At 39.3% G+C, this 13,375-nt stretch overlaps 1 protein-coding gene and 1 pseudogene across 1 annotated transcript in view; both read left to right on the forward strand.

Moving 5' to 3' along the window:
- The window catches only part of NRG1 (neuregulin 1), a 1,020,731-nt gene that overhangs the window by 478,537 nt on the left and 528,819 nt on the right, over positions 1 to 13,375 (forward strand). The gene's annotated exons all lie outside the window — the stretch shown is intronic.
- On the forward strand, positions 3,328 to 4,088 carry LOC133081412 (transcription factor Spi-C-like; annotated as a pseudogene).

Genomic DNA, 13,375 nt, shown 5'->3' on the forward strand with positions numbered 1-13,375 from the left:
GGGGCTAGGTCAAATGATCTCTAAATTTCCTTCCAGCTCTTTGAAACTTGATTATTTTTTCTCCCTTTACTTTTCTGCTGACTCAAGAGTATATGACATTGACCACGTTATTAACTGCTGTAAATCTCCATTTTTCCAAGTGCAAAGGGAGAGGAACACATTCCCATATTTTCCTAGCTTATACCTACTACATGATCTTGAATTAAATGGACTGTTTTTAGAAATCACATTAAGTCTTTTATATCTATAGATGTTCTAGCTTTAGCGACTAATTAAATAAGACAGTGGTCATACCGTTGGGCAGTATCCTTCACTGTAAAAACACTGTATTGACCACGATTCTCGCCCCTCTTGGCTTCCACCACATCTTCTTATATAAGCTGTTATAACCCTTGTAGTACTATGGTATAGCACATTGTATGTCACTGTATTCTCCCCCTCCTGTCATATCTGGTCCTATCCTAGCATTTCCTATCTCAGTGACTAGCTCCTCACCCGTTTTACTAATGCATGATAGATCCTTTCTCACTGTATATTTCTTACTTCCTTATATCCAATGATTCACCAAGTCCTTATTGATCTTATCTCCCCCATGTCGTTCAAATTCATCCGCTTCTCCTTTTTTCTCCCACTATGTCCTAGTCCAAGCTACCGTTACCCCTCCCCTAAACTACTCTATTCCACATAGAAGTCAAAGGATTATTTCAAATTGCAAATCTAACCATATAACCCCACTGCCTAAACCCCCCAATGGCTTTTCACTACTACTTTTTTTTTAATATTCAATTGCATATGTTTTTATTGGAAAGAATTCAGGTTTTTCATTTCATCACTAGACTGCTGTACAGAAAAAAATTTTGTTGAATAAAGAGTTTATAACTGTGTTATAAAGTTATATATGCATGAGCTATGTTTTTTTCCTCTATTTTTAAAAAATGTAGTTGATTTACAAAGTTGTGTTAGTTTCAGGTGTTCAGCAAAGTGATTCATTTATATATATATATATATATATATATATATATATATATATCAGTAAAAACTGGAGTTACCAGGAAAAGCTCCCAAGAGGCTATGCTTGAACTGTGCTTTGAAAGTTAATTATAGTTTGAACAGGGGAGTGTGTGTGGCTTGTTTCTTTTTTATCTTTTTCAAATTTTTCTCATTTATTTATTTATTTATTTATTTGGCTGTGTCAGGGCTTAGCTGCGTCATGCAGCATCTTCGTTGAGGCATGCGGGATCTTTCGTTGCGGCATGCGGGCTTCTCTCTAGTTATGGTGTGAGGGGTTTTTCTTCTCTAGTTGTTGGAGCCTGTGCCTGGAGCCCTGGCACAGGCTCCAGGGCACGTGGGCTCTGTAGTTTGCAGCACACGGCTCTCTCGTTGAGGTGCACGGGCTTAGTAGTTGTGGCGCACGGGCTTAGTTGCCCCGCGGCATGTGGGATCTTAGTTCCCCGACCAGGGATGGAACCCGCGTCCCCTGCATTGGAAGGAGGATTCTTTACCACTGGACCACCAGGGAAGCCCCTGGCTTGTTTCTTGAAGATCTGTCTACGTGATGACTGTTCCCCATTTGCTCTTTCTCATACGCTGTCCGCCTGGCTCCCCCAAACTCTGTGTCCTGGGATGCTGGCATCAACAGACTCCTTTGCCCTCTGTCTTCAAGTTGGGTTTCCCCAAAGGGAGGCACCGGCAGGAGGTTGTAGGGTGGAAGGAGAGAATCCTAGGCATTCATTTCCCCATGAATGCTCCTTACCTGGTCGTGGTTGGCAGTAACTAATTCCTCTTCTGAAGGCCACAGCTCCTGTTGGATGCCCCCTTCTAACTTACAGCTACAGTTTCAGTGGGTTACCCCTTCAGACCTCGGGGTGATAATGGCTTTCTGATGCTCTGATCCCCAGGATACACTTAGACTCTGTATTTATTCATCGTGGGGATGTCATATGTTTCCTGCCAAAAATGAGCGAGTGGGATAAAAAAAAATTGGTAAAGAAACTGTCAGCCTGTCAATGGGAATTCTTCTCCAACAAAATACAGTTGTATTTTTCTCCTCTTGTTTGTTCAGTTCAGATGATACATATGCTTTACCTCAAAACAGATCACCAAGCAGGCATCACTTTAAACTGATTATCACAAGCTGACCAGCAGAATGAAACGTTTGTCCCTAAGTAAAACAGAATAAAATGGGCCAATAGAAGATAGAACACCTGCTCCCCCCTCCCCTTTCCCCACCACATACACTTACTGCACTGAGTGGGTCTTCAGAGAAAATAAGCCAGTAAGAGAGAAACCCCCATCTCTGCCCCCCTCCCTAGGTATCTACATAGAAACACTCCAGTTATTCCTAACATCACGGACTCAGGAAAGAGGAAACGTGAGAGGCCATCCCCGCTGGAACGGTTGGGAGCTAAGGGTGTGGGTAGGGAGGAGAGCACAATTAAAGTACTGAGGTTTGAGCCCAGATAAAAGCTGCTCTGTCACATCCATCCTGACTGTGAAATCCACCCATCCAAGACATACCACCCTAGATAGACCCTCGCTCCTCCTGCAAAGGAGATTGGCAGGGGTCAGTGGTGCTTACCCATGGTCCAGAGGGAGCTCTTGTCACTTCATCTGCCATCATTCACACCTATTGAGAGGAGAACAATGGCCAATACACAGAAGCCTTCCTTGGGACCAACTTTTGAGTTGTATAAGCAATAAAAGCAGCATTGATCTTCGCTTATCAGCAATTTCATCAGTAGCAGCAAAACCAGTAGCTTAGCCAGAATTGTGTAGAACTATAAACTTTAACTCCTAAACTACGTCGATTGGTTAAAAAAAATTCAGCCTGTATGTGGCAATTGGGAATAGAATGATTTCCTCTAAAATTATTCCAAGTATTTTTAAAATAAATACTTGGTTGATGAAAAATATAGAATATGTGTGATAGTTAGGATAACTGAATACATTACATAATGTCCTTTGCCAAAAAAAGCTTACATTATTACAATGGTTAGGAGGGAAATTAATCTGAGTAATCTTAATATAATAGTGCTAATAATCATAATGGAATGAATCACCCTATATTGCAATTATGATTCAGTAATATATATTTTTGGAGATCAGCTCTTTCATGACGTGTTGGAATGGAATGCAGTAACAGGAGAGCAGTGATTTTGGCTAACACCTTAAATATTCTGAAAAAAGCTAGCACAATAGAAGAATCCATTTTCTCCACTGAATTATTAAATGCCCAAAGAAGTATCATGGGGCAGATAAAGAAGTATATGAGTCTGGAAATGTTAGATTGGCCTCTGATGGACAGAACTGTCCATTTATTAATGAAGCATGGCTTGTGTTGAACAAGACAAGCTGGGTCAAGCATTTGAAGATGCTTTTGAAGTACTGAGGCAACATTCAACTGGTGATCTTCAGGACTCCTCAAATTACAAAAATTACCTGGCTTTCATCAACCACTGTTCTCATGTCATGCTGGAAATTCCAGCAGCTATGGTGTGCTGCCCACAGAGGAACCGGTCTACAATTGGAGAACAGTAATATATTTATATAGAACAGTGCTGCGGACCTCTATTTTGAAGGAAATATTCATCAGTCTCTGCAGAACAGCCCTGAAAACCAGCTGGTACAACCTACTCTTCTCCAGCAAAAGGGAGGAAAAGGCAGGAAGAAGCTCGGACTGTTTGAATACCTTCATGAATCCCTGTGTAATCCCGAGATGGCATCTTGTATTCAATGGATAGATCAAACCAAAGGCATCTTTCGATTTGTATCAAAACACAAAGAAAAACTTGCCCAACTTTGGGGGAAAAGAAAAGGCAACCGGAAGACCATGACTTAACCAGAAAACGGCCAGAGCACTGAGGAATTATGGAAGAACTGGGGAAGTCATCAAAATCCGGAGAAAGTTAACTTACCGATTCGGTGAGGCCATTCTCCAAAGACTGTCTCCATCTTATTTCTTGGAAGAAGAGATCTTCTACTCACAGTATGTTCAACCTGATCAAGGATATCTCAGTTTAAATAACTGGAATGCAAATTATAATTATACATACGCCAATTACCATGATCTAAGTCACCCTGATTGCTAAATATACTCTTATATATCAAAATTTTCCGGCATCAGAAATCCCTACAAGTTTTAGGATTTTTCTCTGAAAGCAAATACTGAAAAACAAAACAAAAACCCCAAACTTCATTATTGCTACCTTTTATGAAGTAGCGTATAATCTATACTAACTTGGTGAAAAATTTTGCCAGTGAACAACTTTAAAATGATCAAGTCCCATTTGAAAATATAGACTAAATGTCCTTCCTTGTACTATTGTCTATGTAATACTTCCTTCTAGATTAATAATGCTAGTGGAGATACTTTGATTTACATATTGATTTAAACATTATTTTCCTGTCATACACTCAGGCAAAAAAAAAAAAAAAATCACTCTAACATGTATCCAACAGCTTTAGCAACAAAACAAAAAATGATTGCCTGTGATAGTGTTCCTGCTAAATTACATTCACGGCTTTAAAAATTTCAGTGACTAAAACTAGAACTACCATATGATCCAGCAATTCCACTCCTGGGTATACATCCAAAGAAAATGAAAACACTAATTTGAAAAGATATATGCACCCCACTGTTCACAGCTGCTTTTTTTTTTTTTTTTTTTTTTTTTTTTTTTTTTTTTTTTGGCCACACCGCACAGCTTGTGGGATCTCAGTTCCCCGACCAGGGATTGAACCCAGGCCTCTGCAGTGAAAGCGCAGAATCCTAACCACTAGACTACCAGGGAACTCCCATAGCAGCATTATTTATAATAGCCAAGATATGGAGGCAACCTAAGTGTCCACCAACAGATGAATGGTTAAAGAAGATGTGGTAAATATACACAATGGAGTACTACGCAGCCATAAAAAGGTGAAATTTTGTCATTTGCAGCAACATGGATGGACCTGGAGGGTATTATGCTTAGTGAAATAAGTCAGGGAGAGAAAGACAGATACTGTATGTTATCATTTATATGTGGAATCTAAAAATTGAAACAAATGAATATAACAAAATAGAAACAGACTTAAAGATATAGAGAACAAATTAGTTACCAGTGGGGGGAAGGAAGGAAGTAGGGGGCAAGATAGGGGTGGAGGATTAAAAGGTACAGACTACTATGTATAAAATAAATAAGATATAAGGGTGTAATGTACAGCACAGGGAATATAGCCAATATTTTATAATAGCTTTGAATAGAGTATAATCTAGAAAAATACTGAATCACTATGTAGTACACCTAAAACTAATATAATATTGTACATCTGAAACTAATATTGTAAATCAACTATATTTCTATAAAATAAATAAATAAAAAGTAAAAAGTAAAAACTTAAAAAAAAAAAAAGAAGTATATGAGTCTGGCAGAGGAAGAGTGTGTGTTTCTTCTCCTAGGAGGCATCTTGTGGAAGCCAAGTGTGGAGAGAGAGTGGGATAAGGAAGTGTGGGCTGGAAGAATTCTCAAGGCAAAGCACAGATACCCACAGAATGTGTTATTCAGGCCTCGGCTCCCATGGGCGAGCTGGATTCACTCTAAGGGACTAAGAATACGAACAATTCACGTATGCAGATGAAGGGTAATATAGATAGCTAATGTTTGCTGAGCACTTGCTGTATGACCAGGAAGTGTGCTAAGTGCTTCCCCAGAGATAATTCACATTCACTGTCACAACCACTCATGAGACAAATCATTATTTTTATCCTCATTCTTCAGATGAGGAAACTGAGTCAGTGGCGTTTAGCAAACATGCTCAAGGTCATACCAGTGGTAACCGTGGGGCTGGGATTTGAACTCAGCCTGACTCCAGAGCCCATGCTCTTAACCATTAAGTGAAATAGGATAGCATCATGTTCAGGATGTCTTTAGATGTGTATACACACACAATAAAATATTTGGAAGCAACAAGGCCCTATGTCTGTGTTGGTGCTAATGCAAAAGTACTTATAGATGCCTCTTTCGGTTGCCAGCTTTTGGTTGTAATTAAATTTCTTATGTCCATATTATTAAAATAGATTAAAACTAGATTAAAACATGCCAGACATTTTGTGGATTTTATAGAGCATTTCCATTCACAAACACTAATCCAGTTAGATAGATTCTTCTCTTAGTTCTCTGAGTGGTGATTTCTAAAGTCCTGTAGAAAAGCCTTTAAAAAAAAACAAAACAAAACTCTATGGACTTGAATACCTATATTAGTATATTAATGCCTTGTGTCTTAAGGTTGTTCCTTACTCACCTTGAAAATTGATATATTACATGATGCCCACTTTACAGATAGAGAAAGTTGTGGCTGCAAATGATAAAGCCTAAAATATAGCCAAAGATAATTAAATCCACACTTTGTTTCCTTTTATTGAGCCACATTGATGTCTTTAAGCATCATCAGAGGGGGGAAGTTAGCATTCCAGGTCTTTAGTTTCTTAGCATAAAGTAAGACTGAAGAGAGTAAATGTAAATATACTTCATCTCATGGTCGCCTGGACCAGAATTTCTGGAGTTCTGAGTTCTCTCTTCTACCCCTCATTTCCTCATCAAGCATTGTTTCCTTAGAAAGGGTTAAAACAATTATTATATGTCTAATCAAATAGCTGATATGACTTAAAATTGGTAAATCATTAGATAAATTATAATTGCAAATTCTGAATAAGAAAATAAAAGACATCAGAAAGTCTTAGGCAGAGACTCATTAATCAATTAAGGATGGAGAAAAGGTTGTAGTACAAGCTGGCAATATTGCTTGTATATTGCCTCATGTATATAATAAAAGAGTGACTCATGAACCTGAAATTATAAAATTAAGTGTGGGAGATATGTAATATTAGATCATCCTCAAATGAAAAACAGTGTATTATTTATATCAAAAATAGTATGCCACGTAACACATTTTATGTATAGGCATTTTGTTGGTGTACTAGTACATGCAAACTTGGAAAAAAAGAACACTATTATTTTTATGATTTACTTGGGGCATGACAACTGCTGTTTAAAAGAAGAAAACAGGGCTTCCCTGGTGGCGCAGTGGTTGAGAATCTGCCTGCCAATGCAGGGGACACGGGCTCGAGCCCTGGTCTGGGAAGATCCCACATGCCGCGGAGCAACTAGGCCTGTGAGCCATAATTACTGAGCCTGCGCATCTGGAGCCTGTGCTCCACAACAAGAGAGGCCGCAATAGTGAGAGGCCCGCGCACCGCGATGAAGAGTGGCCCCCACTTGCCGCAACTAGAGAAAACCCTCACACAGAAATGAAGACCCAACACAGCCATAAATAAATAAATAAAAATTAAAAAAGAAAAAAGAAGAAAACAACTCTTAGTGTTTTAATACAGTAAAAACTTACATCTTACTGACTTAGATTCCAGCACAGTTGTTCTTGGTTGGGTTGCTCCTCTAAGAGGTGACTTGGGGATCTTTTTCTCCTGTGCTGTAACAGAGGATGATGGCTCCTCCATCTTTGACACTTGGCTTCAACGTCACTCTGGCAATATACAGCCAGTATTGTAGGCAGAATGAGAGTGTCCAAAACAGCACATGTGCACATGGACACACACATACATACACACATTCTTAACTGCCTTGGTTTGGAAGTGGCACTCGCCTTCTGCTCTCATCCCATTGGTCAGAATTAGTCACATGACCCCCACCTAGGTTTAAGGAGGCTGGGAAATGTAGTTTGGTTCTGTGCTCAGGGAGAGGGAACATATTTGGTGCTCATTTAATCACTCTCTCTGACAGGACTCGTTCAAAAGTCGTACCAGTAAAGATAAAAATAATTCTGTTCATTGCACTCCACAAGATGAATTGATTAAAGTAAAATATGTATGCATACCCCCGTACCCTTACTTTGCATAGTGAAGCACAGTGCAAAGCATATTCCTTAAGCTACTAATTTCAAGACTTGCCATTATAAATTATAGGCATGTGTCTCTAAATTGATGTGAAAGAAATATCGGATCTCAGAAAATATATCATCTGTCATCATGTTGGCAACCTCATCTATACCTGAAGATTGCTGAAATATTTGGACCAGAAGAGAACGGATCACTCATCTCCATTTTGTGAGAGAGGGTGTAAGTGTTTCACCTGGGATTCAGTTGAGTTAGTATTTCATAAGCATAGATATAAATTTGGCTAAGGGGCACAACGACAACGCAGCAAAAGTCATGGGAAAAAATCATTGTATTTTCAGACTAAAAATTAAGTGTGAAAAAACTTTTCTAAGAACAGAAGTACCTCAGGTAAATGACATTTTAAAAAAAGTAACTGAAAGATAAAACAGAACATATAACAGAAATGGTAATAAAAAATCTCAGTTCCATGGGAAATATTTGCCAATTACTCTCTTCTTCAGCCATACTTGAGTTCTGAGATAAACTCAAGACTCTTGAGTTATGACTAACCATATATGTTTTGTGAATTGGAAAGTGGGTTAGCAAATTCACGGTTCAAAAAAATTGTGGGATTTACCACTATGCTCTTTTGGATTATAAATTTGGAAGAAAGTTGCTGCCTAGAAATATGTGCTGTGTGTAATTACTCCCACCTGCTGGGTAAAATCTTTACTACATGGGCATTGAACTTCACTCCCACCGCAGGGTGAGGAAGAATGCAATATGACCCAACCACATCACAGGGTGATCCTTTGTTCACGGTGGCTCTTGGCCTGAGGGTCACTTCCAACTTCCAAATGTAGCTTAACTTAGACTGGAAACCGCAAGGCAATGCTTATCCTCTGAACAGAAAGATTTATTTCTCACCTAAAAGAAAAGCAAATGGAGGGGGAATGGAATGACCAATGGACCTGCCATATTTATCCAATAGGTGGTTAAGCTCTAAGGGAAGTGAGACAGGAAGGGAAACGGTTCTAAGTTCCCGTTTTTCAGCTAATGGGCCCAAATGGCAGGAACTTATCCTTGGTCATTGGACACCCTACATGCACTATCCCTCAGATCTTCTTGGTGTGTGTGAAAGTGCTGAATTCAGAAACAGAGATGAGTTTCCAACTCTTAAAGTTACACTACACTGTTTGGTAAAGGGTAGTGGGAACCCACAAGACTATATTACAGTCTTTGATGATCTGGGCATCAAAACATGGGCAGGCTTTTGTTTCTAAGTGGAAGGGAACTTTTCTGGGGATGTAAAACCTGGGAAAAACATGGGTAAGCATCTATGCTACTGTATTAATAACTCCTTTCACCCTTGGCAGGTGAGGAGAGGCTTAGGAGCAAATATGGTTTGGGTTTTCTTTTCTTTTGCTTTGCTCACCACCACTGCTACCCCTCCCCACCAGTAGTTTAGGAAGGAGAGTTCCAGAAATGTAATCCTCTTTTGTCCCAGGAATGGGTCACAATTGGAAGTGTATAACTACTCCTTCTTAACTGATCTCCTCAGTCCTGGAAGAAGACAGACATAGTTAGCAAAGGTGAAGACACTGGTATGTCAGGAATATAATTCATGTTAGGGTTCTTGGCCTTGAGTTTGACTCTTGTGTGACTGACAAAGCTGAAGAGCTTCCTTTTATGCTAAGAAGTCTTTGGTTAAATTACAGGCTTGGTTTTCTGTCCTTCAGCAACTAAAGTAAAGAGAAATCAGTGGCAACAGAGAACTCACGAACCACTGGCTCCTGTAACTGGCAATGGCAATTGTGTGTGTGTGTGTGTTTATTTCTTGTTTTTCTTCTTATTTTTATTTTCTCACTTTACCCCACCTCAACCTTTTAATCACTCTTCATTCTGTATGTTCTGTTGCCTTCATGTCTTCCTTCTCTTGGTTTCCCTATTCTACATCCCTTTTTCCTTTACTCTTTTAACCTCACTTATAGTCACGCCATCAGCTGTAAACACTATGGAAAACGCTAGTTTCACTGTCTCCATGTGAAAAAAAGAAAAATTCCACCAAGGGAGAGGCTGAAAACATCTATCTTTGAATTTAGAGGGCTTTCTGCCAAGAGAATTATCTTCTGAACCTCCTTGGATCTTGCTGTCCTCATGAAACACACCAGCCAATAAGCTGCCTCCCGACATGAGCTTGAATATCTGGGTTGACTTTGGCTGTGAGCTGTTCCAGCCAATGAAAGCAGACACCCTAAGCCAGTGTTTCCCAGATAGTTAGATTTTATGGGACAGTAAAATCTCCAAAGAAAAAATGAAGAGACTGATATAGATTGCCTTTTATTTAGATTTTAACAAGTAAAACGTTTTTAAAAACTCCACTGTCACCATTATTTCACAAAAAGGGGCATTTTAGGAAAGATAATCTCAACATAAGTTGAACAAATTTAGCCGATGAAAAACCCACTGCCTTGCCTTTATTATCTCAGTTTATCAAAGACTGGGTATGGATATCAACCAGCAATGATACAACTTTAGATCCTTGAGTCCAGTAAAATTGTTCCTTTTCCCATACCAGTGGTTAAGCCTTTGGGCTGATTGCTTTGCCTCTCAGGGGTCCTTATATCCTGCTGCCTTTATATTGAGGATCTCCATTTCATTCTTCGAGTTACAATGCCCCAAAGAGGCTAGTGGTAAATTCTTAGCCCCGATGTATAAATGGAAGCGTAAGAAATAAAATGAATTTGACCCACACAGAAAAGCTAGTGAGTGGGTCAGCTTTATTTCTACATTTTTTGGGGGGGAAGGGGAGCTCTGTGCAAGCCAGGGTGGTAGGAGCCCCAGGCAGGGGTAGGAAGTGGGAGGGAAGGTATGGGAGGAGCGAGGTGCTGAGAGGCACGAAGATGTGGTCCTATTCTTGAGTGATTGCCATCTAAAAAGACATAGATACGTACCCAGTTCATAACACAAGACAGACATTAGTCAATGCTTAATAGATACATGAGAAAGTACTATTGAAGGGCAGAGAAAGGAGTAATTCCTTTCACGGAATTAGTACTTCAGAGATTACGGAAGTAGTATTATGTGTAATTATGTAATTGCGTGATTACTTGATAATTTCTCCCCTTCACAGCTACAGTATAAGCTCTGTGAAGGCAGTATCCCTATCAGATGCGACAACCTCTATATCACAGCTCTTAGCATAGTGCCTGGTATCTAGTACATGACCTAAAATATTTCCTGAATGAGTAAATGAGTGCCTACAATGGTAGGGGCTATGAAAGATACCAAGAAATTAAGGTTTCATTCATTGCCTTTAAAGCATCTGCAAGCCGATAGGTTTATAACACGACAGATGTGTTCAGTCAGTTCTTTGCTTGTGTAGGAGATCACAGATGGTCATAGTAACTTACTTATTTCATTCTGAAATGGAATTTCATCTCCACTCAGCTTTTCCTTAGGCATGGTCTCTGATGCCATATTTATCAAGACATCTACTTGGAAGTGGACTTCATACTGTGTAGAACCATAACAGACAAATGTTATAGCCTCTTGCCAAGTAATGATTTATGCTGGGCAGTCGCTTAAAAGGCTGATTTTAGTCACTTTATTTGCTATATTCATGTACTGCTTGGGGAAGGGGGCCAGGTGGGGTGGCAAACTTTTTTTTTTTAAGCTAGTAATTATTTGCAGAGGTCCATGGGCAAAGTGCTAAGCTCATACCTGGGAACAGAATCCTGGGTTAGACGGTGGCCACGGTGATATTAATCTCCAGATTGTGGTTTGCCAATCGAAATGCAGACATGTGCAGAAATAGCCTCATTGTCATTCTTTGTTTTTGTAATATCATCCTTGGCTCCACAGATTTATTTTTTTTTCCTTTTTCTACTGTCAACAGTGTTTCAGCAGTGAGTTATATTATCCGGTGACATCAGAGGAAGCAAAGTTACATATGTCAGCTTGGCAGGAATTGTCCACTTACAGCAAATTTGTGATAAGTTTCACTTTTCTACCATTTTCACCTTGAGTGATGAAGTATCTACAGTTTGAAGAGACACCATGGGGCCTCCCTTGATGCTAGCAGTGCTCGGTGTAATTGAGCAGCTATTGCTTCAGTACTGGAGGGGGAGGAACCTGTGATCTTCGGGTAATCCTTCCCTATGAATAGTGGGAACATATTCCCAGAGTTGATTGCCTGTGTCTATAGGTAATGGTGGCTTAACTGGCTTAAAAGTTATAGCCAGTTTCATCCTCATTAAGTTTAATGGTTTGTGTAATGACCGTGTGTGCAACTAATGGAATAACCAAAAGAACAATTCGTGAACTGTTTATGGAAGAATACCTTTACCATTCAAAATGGACATTAGACTATGGCTGGTTTCATTGCAAGGCAAAACTTCCCTTCTTTATTTTCTAGTTAGGTTTATATTTAGCCTACAGGGTATGGTGTGAACTGTATCTCAGGAGAAAGGCTGAAGCTTTCAAGCTAATGAGTTTGGACTTTGAGTGTTTTCTATTATTATTATTGCTATTATTTAAATCAATGTGATATATAATGAGGAGCTCATAAAAATTAATTTAGATGTAAGACAAATTAATGGAAGTTAAAGCCAAAAATCCAACTAGGGAAAGCCAAATACACACATTAAAATGACAGCCTCTGCCCCATCCCTTGATGACCCATAGAAAGTAGGAAATTTTGGTTAAGATGGCACCTCATATTATGTAAACTGGAATGTAAGTGCCATGAGATTAAGAATTGTTTCTGCTTTATTCACTCCTGTATCCTCAGGGTCTAGGAAGTTGCCTAGCATATAATAGGTACTCAACAAATACTGAACATAAGTGGTTGATGAATATATAACCCATCTTGGGTGAGATAGCTTTGTTTCATTTCCGAGGGGGGTGAAATTTCTTTCTTTCAGAAAAAGAGTAGAAAAGAATGATCTCTACGAAAGAATTCAGCCCTGATCTATCTTTCTTCGCAAAGATCTTTTCCTGAGAGCAAACCACAGGGATTTGTGGTTGTCACCATCAGTGATAGGTTTGGGGTATGATAAAGTGTAGAAAATAGCTAAGTAGAAGAGAATACATGCTTTATAAAATATAATTCAAAATAATAGCTATCAGCAGCAGAACTTTGTAGGAGGCACATGGTGGGAAAATATAAACCCCACCCTGGTGATGGCATCAGCTACAAATTGAGAAATGAATTGGACAACCAAACGGAATGTGTCTTCAGCAGCCCTTAAGATCAAACGACCAGAGATAACCATGGATCTTTGGAGCCTCCACTTTCTTCTTTCTAAAACAGCTAAAATCAGTAGGGGAATGAAAGGGAAATGGCTTTATTATCTGTGAGTAGTGTGTCCCTCCCTCTGGATATCCATCTCTCCAAACATGCATTTTTTATATTTCTTGGGAGTTCTAGCTAATAATTCCATTTAGAGAAAAATGTGCCCCTACCTTCCAACCTTCCCCATTTTTACATCACTGATTTCTCAT

This window comes from Eubalaena glacialis, chromosome 20 (genome assembly GCF_028564815.1).
Source record: "Eubalaena glacialis isolate mEubGla1 chromosome 20, mEubGla1.1.hap2.+ XY, whole genome shotgun sequence".
NCBI lineage: Eukaryota > Metazoa > Chordata > Mammalia > Artiodactyla > Balaenidae > Eubalaena > Eubalaena glacialis.